Below are 17,885 nucleotides of genomic sequence, written 5' to 3' on the forward strand. Positions count from 1 at the left end.
AATAGTTCCTGTGGAATTTACATTTTCCATAGTTCATAGATTTTTTTTTTTGAACCACAAGATTTAAGGGGTCAGTTTGAAGAAACCTGATGGCCATCCAATCTCTCCCAAACAGTGATCTCCAGGTTTAGGACGAGACCCTAAGGTCAAGAGCAAGAGGAAGACAGTCCTTATCAGACCCTTGGAGAAAGGCTCAAACAGATTCTGTCCCTAATCAAGTGCTCAGAGCAATCCACCCAGAGTCACGATTTTAACGGCCAGTCTCAGAACCAGGAGATAGTGAGTTTCTGTTATTTTGTGATTTAAGCAGCTGGGCCACTAACACACTGCCTTTACCCCAAAGATTAGGCTCTTTATTAACTAGCTTCCTTCTAGATTTTTATATCTGTAGTCTGTAAACACAAATATGTAGCTCATTTTGAATAAAGTTGGTAAAGAAGGTGTATTCCTTTTAGTATGCTCACAGTGGTTTTGACACATCTTTTAAGTGCTATGCAAATTAACCGTGTGAAGGTGATAACATGACAGGCTATTAGTGATACTTGTAAGACAAAATCTTTTATTGTGTGCACAAATAAAGTACAAAAGCTGACATAGAAAGACAGGAGTTGATAATTCCCAAAATTTGATATCGTCTAAGAATAGTACCAAGTAAACATAACTTAGTATGACACAGAGATCATATGACCTCAGCTAAGTGTGAGCAAATGCAGTGGGAACAAAGAGCAGAAATTGCGGGTTTGGGGGAAGACAGTGGTGAGGAATGCAAAATCTCAGACAGGAGGAGTATCTGTGAGAGCACTCGCCTTCAATCCCCGCACTCAGGAGGCAGAGGCAGGTATCTCAGTGAGTTTGAGGCCAGCCTGGTCTACACAGTGAGTCCCAGGACAGGAGAGCCAAACTATGTAGAGAGACCCTGTCCCCCAAAAAAACAAAAACAAAAACAAACTACAACAAAAACATTTGGAAGAGCTTGAAGACAACATGATTCCTGGAGTTAATCAACCTGTGATGCACTTAGAAATTGCTACGCAGGGTAGATTTTAAGTGTTCTCATTATACACACACACACATAAGCATGTAACAATAGGCTTTCCAGCCATAAAGAAGAATGCTGTTATGTTGCTTGTGGGAAACTATATGCAACTGAAGATCAGTATATTAAGAGAGAATAAGCCAGTCTTGGGAAGACACGTGTACAATTTCTCTCATTTGTGGTTCCTAGATTGTATATAGTTAAATAATTTCATGTTAGCATACATAAAATGGAAATCAATATGAAACTGACTGTCTGTGGAACAGAGGAGAGCTAGAGGAGATAATGGTAAGGGATACAAAATCTTACATAGGAAGAGGGGAGAAGCTTGCTCAACCTACAATATGTGTGAAAACTAAAGAGAAAATACTATATTTTAAATGTTTAAGGCATGATGTAATATGTAGCAACTAGCCTGGTTTAGACAGAGCACGATGCAGGTATTTCCTAGCATGATTTTTCCAACCTGACTACCCTGCATTCCAACAAGCTGTATGTAAGTTAATAGAGAAACGGCCCAAAGTTTGGGTCTTTTCTTGCTTGTATAATTCACCCGCTTTCCTGGTGTCCCTCAAGAGCACAAGGTTTTTAAATTCACACTTGCAAGTCACCAGTGCTTCTGACTCTGTGAACCTTAGTTTGCTTTCTACCATTGTGATAAACATGACCAGGAGAAACTTGGAAAGGAAAAGGCTTACTTGGTTTACATGTCCTGACTACAGTTCATCTCTGAGGGGACTCCAGGCAGGACCTAAGGCAGAGCCATGGAGGATGCTGCTCGCTGGCTTGCTCTCATGGCTTGCTCAACCTTCTTTCTTGCACCACCCAGGACCACCTGTCCAGGGGTGATACCTCCCTGAGTGGGCTGGGCCTTCCCTCATCAATCACCAACCAAGAAAATGACCCAAAGAAGGCTCGCTCACTGGCCAACCTGATGGGGCATTTTCTCAACTGAACATCTGTCTTCTCAGATGATTCTAGCTGGTGTCAAGTTGACAAAAGACTAACCGACAAAATGTGTTTTTCTGAATCCACACCTCTGGGAAGAATGCGATTTTTCTGCCATTATCGCCATTATTTCATGTGAAGACCTCGAGACCTCTTCTGCTCCAGCAACTTCTGCCATTCCCACTATGTAGTATAGTCTGAACGCAAGTCAGCTGTAATCCTGCCTCAGCCCCCAGAGTGCTGGCACTGCAGGATGAGCTGCCATGCTTGCTTGGAGATCACCAAGTACCTGTAGTGCTAAAGCCCTGTTAGTAGCTTTCAAAGCCAAGCACCAAGTTTGATTGGGTATCTTCCCCTCAGCTGTAAAACAATAGAGACAAGCACTCCCTTACACCAGGCCCCTAGTGCTCCCTGGAGAGACCTGACTTACACCAGGCCCTAGTGCTCCCTGGAGAGACCTGACTTACACCAGGCCCTAGTGCTCCCTGGAGAGACCTGACTTACACCAGGCCCCTAGTGCTCCCTGGAGAGACCTGACTTACACCAGGCCCTAGTGCTCCCTGGAGAGACCTGACTTACACCAGGCCCTAGTGCTCCCTGGAGAGCCCCGAGGCCCTGGCTCCCTGGGGGCTGGCTTAGCCAGGCCCCTGGGAGACCTGGCTCGCGGCCAGCAGCTGTCTTGCACTCAGTTCTGTCTTGGTGAGCTGCATATGACAGAGTAGATCCTGCCACCTTCTGTGAGTGTCCCTCCCTGTCGTATGGCTCACAGCTGCCTTTAACTTCAATTCCATGGGACTCTGTCACCCCCTTCTGGCCTCCATGTGCACACACTGATGAGGAGCACATACATGCATGCACACATACATACATACAGGCAAACAGTCACACACATAAATAAATAAATCTTTCAAAAGAATATTAGTCACTGGTGTCAATGTAAATTGTATCTCTGTGGTAGAAAGCTCAGCTAGTGTAAGTCCCCAGGTTTGATTTCAGGACAGAAAAATAACCTCAAATTCTTTAAGTCACTCCAATCCTCAAGGCTCTTCAGCTCTCCATTTCTTTCTCCTGATGTAAAGAACTTTGAGTCTTACCAGAGGCCGGTGACAGTACAAGATGAATGCTTTTCTGATGGACCTGCCTCTCTGTTCCTGGATCCTGATCTGGAATGTTCTTGTTCCTAAGCGGCACATTCCCCAAGTCTTAGTTCATTTCAGGTGATTCTATCTTCTTTCCTATTACAATAGACTACTTGGAGACCAGGAACAGGATTTAATTTGGATTTCTTGTAGAGCTGATGGTGCTGGCTGGACTTAAGTATGCAATTCATGCCTAGGAGAGAAAGTTGGATTCAATTGCATGATTTCTAAAGTATTCTTGAGTAGAACAAACATCACAGTAGCATTCCTGCTTTGACAGCAAAAAGAGAAGTGACAGTAAAGTCAATTTCAGTGGCTATTCCTGACAGGACAATCAAGATGACATTGATGGCAGCAACCGCAGCAAAGCTGTGCTCTCTGGCTTCTGAGGTGGGCCACTCCTTCACACTGGGGGTTGGTGAGAAAGAACTCATTTGGCAGAGAAATTTCAGCTAAAAATCAGGAAGATCCTGAGGAGTAGCTATCTATCGCAAACCTGTCTCAGTTGTGGCAATCAGGAGGATTGCACTAAATGCCTGTTACAAAGACATGAGGTAATGTGAGAGTCTAAGCACAACACCAATGGTAACCACATAGGGAGAATGACACACACCAGCAAGCCAGAGTCTCAGAATTTTTCAGATGTCTTTGTGTTCTTATAAAAAGATAATAAAGGGTAATTGAATTCCCTAAAGGGGCCTGGGGAAATAGTTCAGTTGTTTGCTATACATGCATGAGAACCTGAATTGGACCTTCCAGCACTCACACTCCCATTGAAGGGAGATGGAGAGGCTCGGAGACAGACAGATCCTCTGAGCTCACTGGGTAGCCCATCCAGTGAATCAGTGGTCTCAAGATTCACAGAGAGACCATGCCTCAAAAAGTAACATGGAGAGTGACTAAGAAAGACACTTGATAGGGGCCTCTGACTTCAACACACACACACACACCCCTCACCACAACATCCATGTCTACACACATACATATAATATGACACATGACAGTATTACAACTTCCCTTCACTGTCTTGGTCTGAATCCACATGTGCCTTTGGAAAAGTAAAGTCAAATACTCTGAGTAGGATGCTGGTCATCTTTAAGCATTGGAGAGAGGAGCTGTGGTCTCTGAACAGCAGTATCTTCATTGCTCCCTTTGCTCACACAGTGTGAGCATCTCCCTAAAGATCTATACTTACCGGGAAGATTTTTCATTGTTCAGTTTGAGTCTCAGAGTGTCAACTGGCTTGATCCAAATAAATTATTGATTTCTTATGATCTTCTGAGAATGTTCTCTTCTCATTACTGTGTTTCTGCTTCACCAACTTTGTCTTTCTTCTCATCTTCCTATTTGGCAAAGAAAATTCTACATATTTTCAGGGCAGCCACCAAGCATGTCTTATTCATCACCTGCCCCCTTCTGTTTCCCTGTGGTGACTACAGATTTCCATGATCACATAGGTAATAGGGCATTTGGGATTTGTGGAATAAAACTAGCCTGGTTCCCAAAACGCTTACCCCACTATCCCCTCAGCATTCAGATACTGTATTCAGTTTGCTCTTATCCATATGGTTTTAGCTGGAGTGCCTTCCAGTATTTCATGTGTTCACCCTGACCTTGCCTAGGGGACTCCCCCATGTCCTCAAAGGCAAGGAGAATGTATTCTTCATCCCAGAAAACCAGCTAGAAGCTGGCTGTGCCTCTGAAGATAATGGGGGTGGGGGGTTGGGGAGTGGGCAGGCAGAAATAGCTGAACAGAGTGGACTACAGAATATATCTTATATTTAACACAGCCTGGGAAGGCAAAACAAAGCAATCAGTTACACACACACCAACACACACACACAGAGAGAGAGAGAGAGAGAGAGAGAGAGAGAGAGAGAGACATGAACACGCACGCACACGCACACACACACACACACACACACACATGCAGACAGAGGTAGACAGACACATACACACGGAGGAGGGGGAGACACACACTCTTCAGATTTATTTACAAATTGTTGGAAGCCAGGGGCTCCTGCACCAGTCTGGTTCACACATCAGCCCTCCACCAAAGCTCCTCCTAAGGCTGGGGGAAACACAATGGCCTCCTTGCCTCACATGGGAGGAAAGAGAAAGCACCTGGGGTGGGGGATGAATATCCTGCTGCTTCCGAACCTCTTGGTGAAGGTGAAGGGGGCTTGTTGAAAACATTGCTGTGAGCAGATGGGCCCCTGAAACCATCTGCTATGAAGCAACTAAATGTTCAATGATGCATTACAGAATTATTTAGCTCTCAAAGAGCCTGAAAGTAGTTAGTAATGATGGCATCTGCACTGAGAGCAAACAGCCTATTTATATATGATCTATTACTTCATAAGCTGCATGCAGGCCCTCGTTTCTTAAAGCAGCAGCCGTCTTGATTGCAAGTATAAAATTGTTGCTGAAAGAGAAAACCTGTAAATTATGATCTTAAGATTAGCATCTACTGTCTTCCAGTAAGTTACACAAACTTTTTGTCAAACCCAGTATAACCATGATTCCCCTGTAAAAGTAGAGTGGGCTAAGATGGATTATTATAATTTCAATGAAAAGGTAAATAAATGGACTTTATATTTCCTAAAACCACATCCTCTGGAAATTTCACCTTCTTTATCTTTTCTAAAATAAAGTTTGTCTATTAAAGAAAAGTACATGGTCTTTATGCTTTAAAAGCCAAATATATTAGATGTCAGAAACAAGTCTCTCACCCAAAACAGTCACCTTCTAATTCTTTTTGGTATCTCTGGCGGGTTGTTTTGGTATGCTCGGTTTAATTTTAAGACACTTCTTTGAATGCTTTGTAAACTATATGTTTGGACTGAATCAATGACTCAGTGGTTAAGAGTATTATTGCTCTTGCAAAGGACCTGGGTTCAGTTCCCAGCACCCACATCAAAAGGCTCACAGTTATCTTTAACTCTAGCTCCAGGGGATCTGATGTCCTCTGCTGGTTTCTGTAGGCACCTGCCCATGTTCACATACCCACACAAAGACAATGACAAAAACACATACACATATTTCAAAAAGAAAATCTTAAAAGTATGTTTGTGGTGTGTGTGTGTGTGTGTGTGTGTGTGTGTGTGTGTGTTCATTTTCCTGGAGATTTGTGATATACAAACTGATAATATATTTCCTTTATTCATGACATCCTGGAAACATCAACAATTTAAACTGTTACGATGATATGATATACTGAAACCCACACTGAGTAAAACAGGATCTTAATATGTACCACAACAGGGCTGCATCTAAAATGTATTCTGCTATGTAAAAAAAGCCAGAACTAACAATGACCTGGGCTTTATGTTTGCCTTCTGGACAAGGCAAGCCTGCAATGGCATCCAGGGGTTAGAGGTCAGAAAAGGATTTGACAAGAGTGAGTGGAGAGGCATTTCTTGAGAGTGCTGGGGTTTTTCTCTATCTGAGTTGAAGGAGAGGCTCCATGATTCATTGCATTTATAAAAGGACACAACTGCATGACAAAAAAAGAAAACATTTTATTACATTTAACATATTTTAAAATATATTCTCGAAAGTATAAATTGTAAAAGTTATCCAGTCACAGTTTTACACTTTCTCGGTAACATGTTTATTCTGTTAACCGCTGCTGGGCACTATTGTCTCCCAGGCCCTGCTGGGGAGAGGCACCTGTCTTCAGGGAGTTTGCATCCTAGGGGCTTCAGTGTGCAAGTTAAGGAGGTGGCATGTCTTACAGCCTGGCAGAGAGTACAGCAGACAGGAAGAATCAAAGGAGGGCCTCTCAGAGAAACTGAACATTTGAGACAGAGGGCGACACTGATCACTTGAGGCAATCAAATAAAAAAAGCGCCAAGGCCCAGAGGACAGCAGCTTTATGTGACCCAGTGAAAGTGGGCTGACCAGTCTGGGGGACCAGAGCATCAATCAGCCTGATCTGGTGAGGGTCCTAGACACACTAAGAACTACCCTTGGTGTTGGGTTTTAAGCAGGGGGCAGTACACTCTTGCCATCTCTAACAGAATCCTACTACCTTGTTTGACTAGAGAATAGCAAGTTGGTGGGAGAGGGTGTAAAAGAGGAGGGACCCAAAGCTGGCAGGATCCAGGGTAGAGATAGTGGGCTTGATGAAGTGTGATTAGAAATCCATCTGAAAATAAGACAGACAGGATTTATCACAAGGTAGAGACAGACTGAAGAGGATTCAAGGTTTGGGTTCTGACCAATTGGAAAAAATAGTTTTGCTGTTAAATGTTATTGTTGAGACGGTAGAACAGGCTTGAAGACACTCCCGAGGAGCCTGTAATTGTCACATGGGAAAGGCGGGCTTCCAAAAGAAGAGTCTTATAGACAGTCTTGTGTTTTGTCTGCAGTTGTGGGCTCGTTCTCCCCTGCTCCCAGGCTACGCTACTATAAAATAGTAAAACCAAAACCAAACTCACCAAACACTGAAAAATACATTTAGAAACACTTCTAAGAGCAATGTTCTAATTCTGCCCCCACCTCTCTGCATTCTTTCCCTTTCTGCCCCTCCCCCCATGTGTGCCTCTTATCTCTTGTTCCTATTATATCACTTTAAAAACAAACTTTCTGAAATATAAGTGACCACTCTAAGGAGGGGCAATCCGTGTACCCATGCACGATGCCTCAAAAAGGTTTCCCCAAATCTAGCCCAGAGAAACATAACCCCACCCCATCTCCCTGATGCAGCGCCCCCCCCCCCATGCATACCTCTACTTCCCACCTATCTCTCACAAACTGTGTTCCTCAAACAGTCTGCCTAGGACTGGACTGGGGTTCTATTCCTAGTAGTGGTAGAATGCTTGCCTATTCTGTGTAAGCTATGGCGGCTCTCTCCTCTGACAGGACGCCTAGTCCTGCTCTACCCCTTCACAAGAAGACGGTCCATCCTCCCTGTCACCACTGAAGTGACATCCACCAAAGGCCTCTGATTATTCAAAAAGCAGTCTGATGTCAGAATCAAAGTGTGTTAATTAATTGGCCCTGCAAAACAGGTGGGCAAATTCATGGTGTAAACAGTGTCTGCTGGGTCTACTGGAACGCACCTGACATTTCAATACAAATGGATGTGCTCCTTCCTCACTGGGGTCCATGGGAGCTTTCAACCTTGACCTGCAGGGAACACCTTTTATACAAGTGACAGGTAATTTAGCTTTCTTGCTAAGTTCTGGGGCTCTCTGGTGGTGAATTATGTATGGTGCTTCCCTGATACAGACACCTGTCCACTGAGAGCCAAACCACAGCTGATAGAATCCTCTTAAAGACCTTAGATTAGATATAAACTACCCCTTCCCCCCTAGAAATGCCAATCACCATGCCTTCCTGTTCCTCCATGGTTTAGGGGATTTGAGTGCTCTGAAGCCATGCTCTGCTTCTTCATCTAAAATCGTCCCAAACCCTTTTAATTGTGGGAGTAACCTTGTGAACCAACAGTGAATTACTGGCACTTGCACCCCCATCCACACAGACCTTCAGCAAAGATGCTTGACAACTTCTCCAATGCAGCTTTTTGTTTGTTTGTATTTGTTGTTTGCTTTTGTGAGACAGGGTTTCTCTAACAGAGCCTTATAGCCCTGGCTTTCCTGGAACTCACTGGAGGGTCTTGAACTCAGATTTGATGGCCTCTGTCTCCCAAGTGTCGGGATTAAAGGTGTGCACCACCACACCTGGCAAAAGCAGCTTTTGAAGTGGAAGCAATCATTTTGCAATGGACTCCCAGTGAATGACATCATTTGGAAGTCCTAAGTTAAACATTTCAGTGTGGAAAATAGGGAAGAAATAAAGCCAGTGGTGTGGCAAAAATCCTTACAGACACACACCAGGGCAAGACACAGAGGGCTGGACATTTGGGGGAAAGGCTTAAAGGGCTCATGATGGGTGGTGGTGGAAGGAGTCGGAGTCAAGGAACTGCGAATAAGGACAGGCAGGTAGGCTTCTCCAAAATCAACTTTACACTTCTGTCCTGCTCAGACGGTACTTAGCATCTAAGGATTTAGAGAAGCTCTCTGAGCCCTGTGTGACATTTTGGTAGCAACTTAAGAACCAGGCACATAGTCACTACTGTGCCATTGTCTCAGGAACAATGCTTAGCTAGCGTGGGAAATCTGCTTGGTGTGCTGTAACCTCTTAGCCCAGAATTGACCTCTGAACCTACTTTCCTTCCCCTGGAAGTAATTCCCTGCAGTAGAAGCTACTGCTCCCCACCTGCCCTTCCCACACACTTTCTTGTCCATCAGAGTCCAGGAAGGGAAATGAGATCACCCTATGACTCAAGAGCAGGCAGGTCTACACCCATTAAGGATGGGATGTAAGTGGGGAGGACTCTCCCTGAAATGAACCTCTCCCACAGCCCGATGCTCCCGTCTCCCTACAGAGAGCAGGAGAGCAGGCAATGGAATCTCATTAGAAATCTAATACAGCAAAGACATGCAGATCTTAAGGGTGGACACGGAGTGCAAATCAAATTAACTTCATTATTTTATTCTGCATCTCACAGCGCTTCTGCTGATGGACATTAGATCAGTGGGCCGATCAAAAGGCACAAACTCCCTAGAAGTTCATTTTTTCAAGCCAGACTAGGGACCAAGGGAGTCCTGAAGGAGGAGGCAAGAACACATGGTATTCACCCAAGACATAAATTTATGGTATCTGTCCACATTTATGTTAGGCCTTTTTTCTTTTCAGCTCCCAGGTCAATGCTTTATGTCAGATGTGTAGACAGGACTAGGAGGGAGGAAAATAAACAATAGGACACACCAATGGAGACTCACTTAACTTTTAGAGCCTTGCTTCTTACCATGTTTACATTTCACAAAGCCCCCAGAATTATCTACACATGCACAGGCACTTGATTGAAGAATTCTAGATTTCATGTCAATACCTTACATAGAGAGAAACAAACATTTAGAAGGGAAAATGTAAACATCCAATTAGTGATATTATATTTTTACAAGGGAAAAACTGTATCACAGGCGATGGAATCTTAGAATTAAACTATACAAGAGCATGACAGCAAAATGAGCTGTGATAGAACTTAACACATACTCCATCTAGCAATAGCTGAGTGAGTTACTAGGTGCTATAGTTTGGCTCTTGAGTGTGTTGATGGGTTGGTTCTTAGGCGGTTGCACTGCTGGGAGGTGGTAGGGCCCAGTAGGGTATGATGATTAGCACTGGCATCTTGACAGAACCTAGAATCCCCAGGAAGATGGTCTCAATGAGGGGTTGTCTACAATGAGTTGGTCCGGGGCATGTCTGCTGTGGGAATGTCATATGTTAATTGATATTAAAGTATTGAGCCCACCATGAGTAACACATTCTCTGGCAAGGAATCCCGAACTCAATTGTCTGTCACTAGAGAAATAGACTTGATAACAAGCAAGTGAGCCTCCATTTATTCTGTTCTTGATTATAAATGTGATGTGGCTAGCTGAAGTCCTGCCTTGATTTCCCTACAATTATGGACAAATTGTAAACCCCTTTCTTTACTAAGTTGCTTTTGGTTAAGATTTTTCACTGAAGCAACAGAAATGAAACTAGAGCAGAGGGAATATTGAATCCTGGGGTGAACAGGCCTTCCTTCCATAGGCTCCTGCCCCTGACATAATATGATATACTGCCACAGACTCAAGGCAAAAAGGTTGAATAACTGCATAGTGAAATCAAATTGTGAGCCAAAATAAGCCTCCCCGCTTTTTAAACCCTTTCTCTTGGGTATCCGTCACTGCAACAAGAAGCTGATATACAGCTGGAACTGAAATAGTAACACACCAGAAAATAAGTAAGTACTTGTTGACTTCCCAGAAGCCACATGTCATGGGTATGAGAGACACAGGAACCAGCTAAAATAGCTCCCAGTGACCAAAGCTTTGCCTTCATAGTCTTTAAGCTTTTAATGTTATGTTTGCTTTTTCATTGCCCTTAGCAACTGCACAAAGTTCATGGTTGGTTTGTATGGACTGATTTGTAAGGGAATGGGTTCAGGGAACCCCAGATAGGCTTCGGTCCCAGCAGGCCCTTGAATCTGCAACAATTATCTTGGTAGAGAAGGGGAAACATGGTGGTAAAGAGATTCTGTGAATGGAAGGAACTCAAGTAAGAGACATGAAGTTGACCACAGGGGAGTAATTAATAATTGCACATTTAAAAATAATCTATCTCAACATTAAAACATCCTTTCATATTTCATAGACTTCTTACAACCTTTAAGCAACAAAGTTGTAACTCAGAATATAAATGGAATCTCTACACATCCATTGTTCCACATGTATACAAAATGAAAAGGCCAAGGAAGGGAAGGTGAAGCCTACACTCTCCATGCCTTGAACATGGGTGGTACATGGTGACTGCCTTCTAGAAGTGCAGAATGAAAAAAAAGCAGATGTGAAACATACCTGTACTCTTAGTTCTCCGCATAAAGGGAGAAGGGTTGAGAGTTCAAGACCAGTCTGGTGAAACCCTGTCTCCAAAAGCAAGAACAAAAATTGTGGAGGGGGAAAAAACAATCAGGCACACAGCAGAGTGGGAAAATCTGCCAGGTCTGACCACCTCAACCAGTTCATCTAGGTCCTTATCAATTCTGATACTTCACATTTCAGTATCTGTCCTTGGCATGACAAAAATGACATTTTACCTGTGATCATGCTCCTAAAGACCCACAGCCCCAGACTAATCATGAGAAAAAGAAAAATCCAACTATTTTTAATTGTAGGGGCAAAGTACCTGACCAGCAAAGAAAAAAAAAATATCTGTCAAGGTCAGAAGAAATGAGGAATGTCTGAGAAACTGTCACAGCCAGGAGGAACCTCAGGTGACTTACTGAATTAAAGTAATATAGTGTCCTAGACAGAGCCTGGAATAGGACACTAGGAAAAACCAGGGAATCTTAGTAAAGTGTGGACATTAGCCAACAGTAAAGTATGACCAGTGGCTCATTAACTCTGGCAAGGGCTACTTGGGTAAATGGGACAATCATCTATTGTCTTATTTGTTTTTTCAATAGAATACAAATTGTCCTAGGTGACCTGACTCAATTCTCAAAAAACTTCCAGTTAAATCAGAAAATATTCAGAGGTCTTTGTATCTCTTTTCCTGTGCTCTTCAAGCTTCCAGGGTACTGTCAAACTGAGCTTAAAGATTTAAAATATTAGGAAATCATTACTGACGCCATCTGAAATAACTAGTATATGGAGAATAACTGCTCTTTTTGATGTAGAATTAGGCTGTATTTTTGATTACTTCTCAACACACACCAAATCAGCGGTATACAACTCCTACAATTCTCCTGGGGACACCTTCCCATCTCTCACTCACTTCATTACACACACACTTTATGTGCAAGTGTTTTACAACACTCCACCAAGATAAGTGTAGTTGAAGGCGCATCAGGGGAATAAAGCCTCTCTGGAATTCCATTCAACCCACACAGACTGACCATAAACTTTGTGCAGTTGCAAAGGACAACTGGGAAGGGAACATAGTATTTAAAAACACAAAAAACATGAAAATTTAAAACAAAGCAAGAATTTCCACATTTACATGACTGAGCTCAAGATAACAGGCATAAATGGACAAGTATAATTATTTCTCATTACTATTGGGACTGCAACTTTTAAAGCAAGCTTCATGGAGAAAAATGAACTCTGACCAGGATTTGCTGTAATAGTAGTATATGAATAAGGTCGTAAGTGGAAAACAGGGAAATTACAGCATAAAGATAAGGGAAGTAAAGTAAGGGGGTATGAGGGTTTGAAGACTGGAGGGTCTATGGGGACAACTATGGTTAATATTGATGGGGGCCACTAAGGATTTTGGATCATTTTATGAGCAAGTATAATTTGAGAGTCAATACTATTCAGAATTCTTGGGTTGGATCATGTGTAAATAATGGATTGGCTGTGACTTTTTTCTCATAGGAAAAACTTTTATGAAACAATTCACAGCATATCTAACTATCCAAACTTAAGCTATATATACACATGCATATACACACACATATATTCAGCTACATGTGTTTCTGGCCTTATGTAGACTATGTAACCCACTCACTGACCAATGATGGTAGATAACTTTTCCATAATATCCAACCAGTTATTATCTAACTAATTATTTCAGAGACAGTAATTTGATAGGTAGGAGGTCCTAGGACATAGAGCAGGACATGAGAAAATATTGGGGAGAACTGTCTACATGAACAGTGTGATTTAAAAATTCATGATCCCACCAAGTATGGTGGTAAGTGTACTTGGAAGATAGGAAGAACAAGATCAAGGCCAGTCTCAGATACATGATGAGTTAGTTAGAGACTACCCTGGGTAACATGAGGGCCTGTCTCAAAACAAAAACATAAACATGATCCCATGTGAGATGTAGTGGTTTATTGATGAAGTTCTACAACAAATGGGTAGAAATGAAAACAGGCATGCATTTGTTTGCAATTCCATCATTACAGTTGGGAATTCCATCAATGCCTGCTCAAATTGAGGAACTATTTCTCTGTGTTCTTTAGTGTCAAATATCTCATTCTTATCTATCTTCACACCTCCCACAAGAGAAAGTGATTCTCTAGTTACTCAATACCCATGTCTTTCCAAAACCTGCTTGAATTAAAGAATATAGACCATTTCTTCTATGGTTTCCTGCTACCATTTATTCAGAGCCATTCATATCCTCTACATCGTGGTACTAAGCATGAATGCTGACTGGTGTCTCAGAAGCTGCCATGACATGTCACTGAGGATGACCACCAACAAAGGATTATTTAAAGTACACAGGAAAAGGAAAACGGTATTCCATTTCCTGGTCATGCTAAGTTGCAACTAGAACTGTACACATACACAGATATTTCAAACCATAACTGCTCTTGAACCCCTGGGCTGTAATTTATACATTTCCAAATGCCATCCTTCATCCTGGGCCACATCCCTGCCTTCCTGAGAGTACCTAATAATGAGTGCTACCAAGGACAGTCCCTTTTATTTGTTTTCTTAGCCCAAGTTCAGAAAATTTATTTTGTTAAAAACAATTTGATATCTTAAGCATTACTGAGCCAACGGGACATCAGAATAAAAGTTGTCTAAAGTTAAAGGTACAGTACATTAACAAACAAATGATCCTTAGTCCTGAAGTTATAAATGCAGAGTAGGATGGGGTAAGAGGAGAGTTAAGCCAAACTACAACAATCAAGTCTTCAAACCACCTTGTGAATGGGGCTTCTGGGTTGCTCCTTTCATCTTTTCTTGTGACTTTCAGCTCCCTTAAAAAATAGTCAATGGGGAATCACAGGAGGCAATGTGCTGTGAGTTCTTGAAACTATACAAGGTATAGTCTGACTAAGTTACACGTGGTTGCCATAATTTTTTGGTAGAGTGACCTATGGCAAAACAGGCTCAGTTACCCCACCAGTCTACCCCCTGGGAGCTATAATTTCCTCCATATCCATCACTGTTGTAAAAGCCTCCATAGCTACCTCCACCAAACCCTCTGCTGCTGCCGTGGCTGCCTCCGCCACTGCGACTGTTGCTAGCCCGGCTGCTGCTGAAGCTGGAACTGCTGGCACCGCTACTTTGTCGATAGTCTCTGGCACCAAACCCTCCGCTAAATCTGCTCTTGGACCGTCCACGACTGCCACCCTTGTAATGGTGTTCAAAAGCCATGTTTTCTAGCCAAGATGGCACTTCTTGCTTAGCTTCAACGAGAAGATCCAATAAATCTTTGGTAATATTTATGTTCCTCTCATTGAAGAACGAGGTGGCAAGGCCAAGGTTTCCAACACGACCTGTACGACCAATTCGGTGCACATATTCTTCGATGTCACTAGGCAAGTCAAAATTGATGACATGTTTCACATTGGAAATATCCAGTCCTCTTGCCGCTACTGCTGTGGCCACGAGAATTGGACTTTTTCCTGATCGGAATTGGTGAAGGGCCTCTTCCCTGTCTCGCTGTGATCGATCTCCATGGATACTGGTACAAGCATATCCTTCATGGTATAAGAAATCCTCCAGAGAATCGGCACCCTTTTTGGTCTCCACAAACACCAGTATCAGGGAATCCTTTCCGGTTGCATTCAGGAGGTCGAGCAGAAACGACCGCTTGTCTGCTTCTTCTACCCACACGACTTTCTGTGTGATGTTCTCCGAAGTAGACCCGACTCGTCCCACGGCCAGAAAGATATATTCATCCAAGAAATCTCGAGCCAGCATCTGTATTTCCTTGGGAAAAGTGGCACTAAACATCATAGTGTGGCGGACACCTTTTGGAGGCATGGTGTCTTGCTCAACTATTCTCCGTATCTGAGGCTCAAAGCCCATGTCCAACATCCGGTCCGCTTCGTCTAACACCAAGTATTTGCAGAAGTCTAGTCCGATCTTCCCTCGCTCCATCATGTCCACCAGCCGTCCCGGGGTGGCAACTAACAAGTGGCATCCACGTTCCAGATCTCGAATCTGCTGACCGATATCGGCGCCACCGTACACCACACAGGGGCGAACCCGAGAGCGGTGACGAGAACTTCCTGGCCTCCTCGTAGATCTGCACCGCCAGTTCTCGGGTCGGAGCCAGGACCAGGGAGATGGGGTACTGTTTGCGACGCCCGTACTTGCCGTTCTCCTTCCACGGCCCGCAAGGCCTCGCCGGGTCCGTCCGTGTAGATCTGACTCAGGATGGGCAAGAGAAACGCCGCCGTCTTCCCGGACCCCGTCTGGGCACAAGCCATCAAGTCCCTCTTCTCCTTGATGATGGGGATGGCGTGCTTCTGCACGGGGGTCGGGCGCGTGTAGCGGGTGAGCTCGATGTTGCCCATGATGATCTCCCCCATCTCCACGTCGCTGAAGCTTTCGATGTGCGGGGGGCAGTTGTTCCCCGTCGCCTCGACCGGGATGTCGTCGTACTTCTCAAAGTTGATGCCCGTGTTGCCTCCGGAGAAGAGCTCCTGCTCCAGGCGCTCGCTGGGCGGCAGCGGCTTGGACCAGTCGTCCTCGTCCGCCTTGTCGCACCAGCGGCTGCTGCCGCCACCGCGTTCAAACTTGCCGAAGCCGCTCCTCCCGCCGCGGCCGCCGGGGCCCTCGTACTCACTCCGGGGCCCCCGGTCCGAGTCAAACCTCCCCCTCGAGCCGGCCCCACGGTCGCCGCCGAAGAAGCCGGACTTGGCCCTCGCGTCGCTCCGGGAGCCGAAGCTGCTGTAGGCGTCCTTGTCTTTACTCCACCGTGCGCCGCCGTCTTTGTCGTAGGCCGCCTTCGCCGCCGCCGCCGCCGCCGCCTCCCGGTTGCGGAGGTGAGGAGGGATGTAGCGCCCTTTGCTGGTGGCGCCTGCTCCTGCCCCTGCGCCGCCGCCGCCTCCGCCGCCCCCGCCGCCGCCGCCGCCGCCCTGGCTGTCCGGGGCAGAGTTCAGGTCCAGCCCGGCCAACTGCTGGTCCAGCCCGAGCTCGTCTTCCTCCGCCACATGACTCATCCCGGACGACTGCGGACACGACAGCCGGCGCCTGCCTCTGCCGAGCTACGCGGGTCCTCGCGGGGAGGAGGGCGAGCTCGTCGTCCCCCGAAGATGGCTACGCCGCCTGCACCGCGCGGGCCTCTTAACCCTAGCGCTATGGCTCCGCCCCGCCGCCGCCGCCACCGCCGCCGCAGGCCGAGTCCTGATCTCGCGAGACTTCCGGGTCAGGCCTGGCGCGCCATGGCCGACCACATGGTCATGGGCCCCGCCGCCGTCGCAGGCTTACAGAGCGGCACACGCCTGAGTTCACCGAGGACTCAGGTGGGCGAGGCGGCCCGCGCGCGGCCCAGAGCCCGGACGTCCGTCCCGTCTTCGCCTCAACCCCGGTTCTCCCCGTGCTCCGCCGGAGGCCCTGGTCTTGGACGGTCTCAAGATCTCGCGAGAACTCCGCCCCTCTGGCAGTCAGGCTCCCAGTGCCGCTGTAGGCCGCTTGGCCCCCGGTTGCTCGCAGTGGCTTTTGTGGTTTGGGGTTTTTGCTTGGTTGGTTTTTGTTTTGCGCCCTGCCTTTCCCTGCAGTGCGCCGCCAGGCCGCGGGACTTGTCCGGCCTAACTAGGTCTCGCTCCCGCCGAGGGCCGCCTCGCTGGAGTCCGGAGGAGCGGGACGCCGCACGTGGAGAGGAGCCGGCGGCGGGTCACGTGGCCACGGGTGTCCCGCCCAGTGGCCATTTTGTGCGGCGGGAAACGGTTGCTCGCACACAGGGTTCGGAGTGGGGGTGGGGCAGGGGAAAGGGCGGTTGGCGGCCCGGGTGGGGTTGGGGGAGGTAAGGGGCGGGTAAAGAATGTGCTTCCCTGAGGACCAGGTAAGGACAGAATGCTGGAGCTCGGACCTGCCAGCCTGCAGGCCGGGGCGACAGACTAAGTGACACTGAAGCCGGCTGCCCGGGTCACCAGCGACAGCCAGCGGTGTGGGCCCTGCTCTTGCAGCCTGCGGTGCATAAAGGAGAATCCCCTCACCCCCGCCATCCTGCTTGGTATGCGGCGAGGAGAGGGGGCTTGCGTGTTGTGTAGTAACTCCCAACTTACTTGGGCCAAATAGTGGTTACTGATGTGCATTTCCTTCCCGGGCCTAAGGAAGGGTTTTGTTTGAAACGTGTGCTGGTTTTTATGTAATGCTATTTAAGAACTGGAACTTACATCTCTTGCACAAGAAGGGGCTGCTTAGTTTTCCAGCACGCACATCTCGTGGCTCACAGTAGCTGTTAACTTTAGTTCCAGGGGGATCCAATGCTTCCTACTGGCGTTCATGGGC

At 46.0% G+C, this 17,885-nt stretch overlaps 1 pseudogene; it reads right to left on the minus strand.

Moving 5' to 3' along the window:
• Positions 1 to 13,498: 13,498 nt before the first annotated feature.
• Positions 13,499 to 16,597, minus strand: LOC127226072 (putative ATP-dependent RNA helicase Pl10; annotated as a pseudogene).
• Positions 16,598 to 17,885: the final 1,288 nt, after the last annotated feature.

Source organism: Phodopus roborovskii, unplaced genomic scaffold, assembly GCF_943737965.1.
Source record: "Phodopus roborovskii unplaced genomic scaffold, PHOROB, whole genome shotgun sequence".
Taxonomy (NCBI): Eukaryota; Metazoa; Chordata; class Mammalia; order Rodentia; family Cricetidae; genus Phodopus; species Phodopus roborovskii.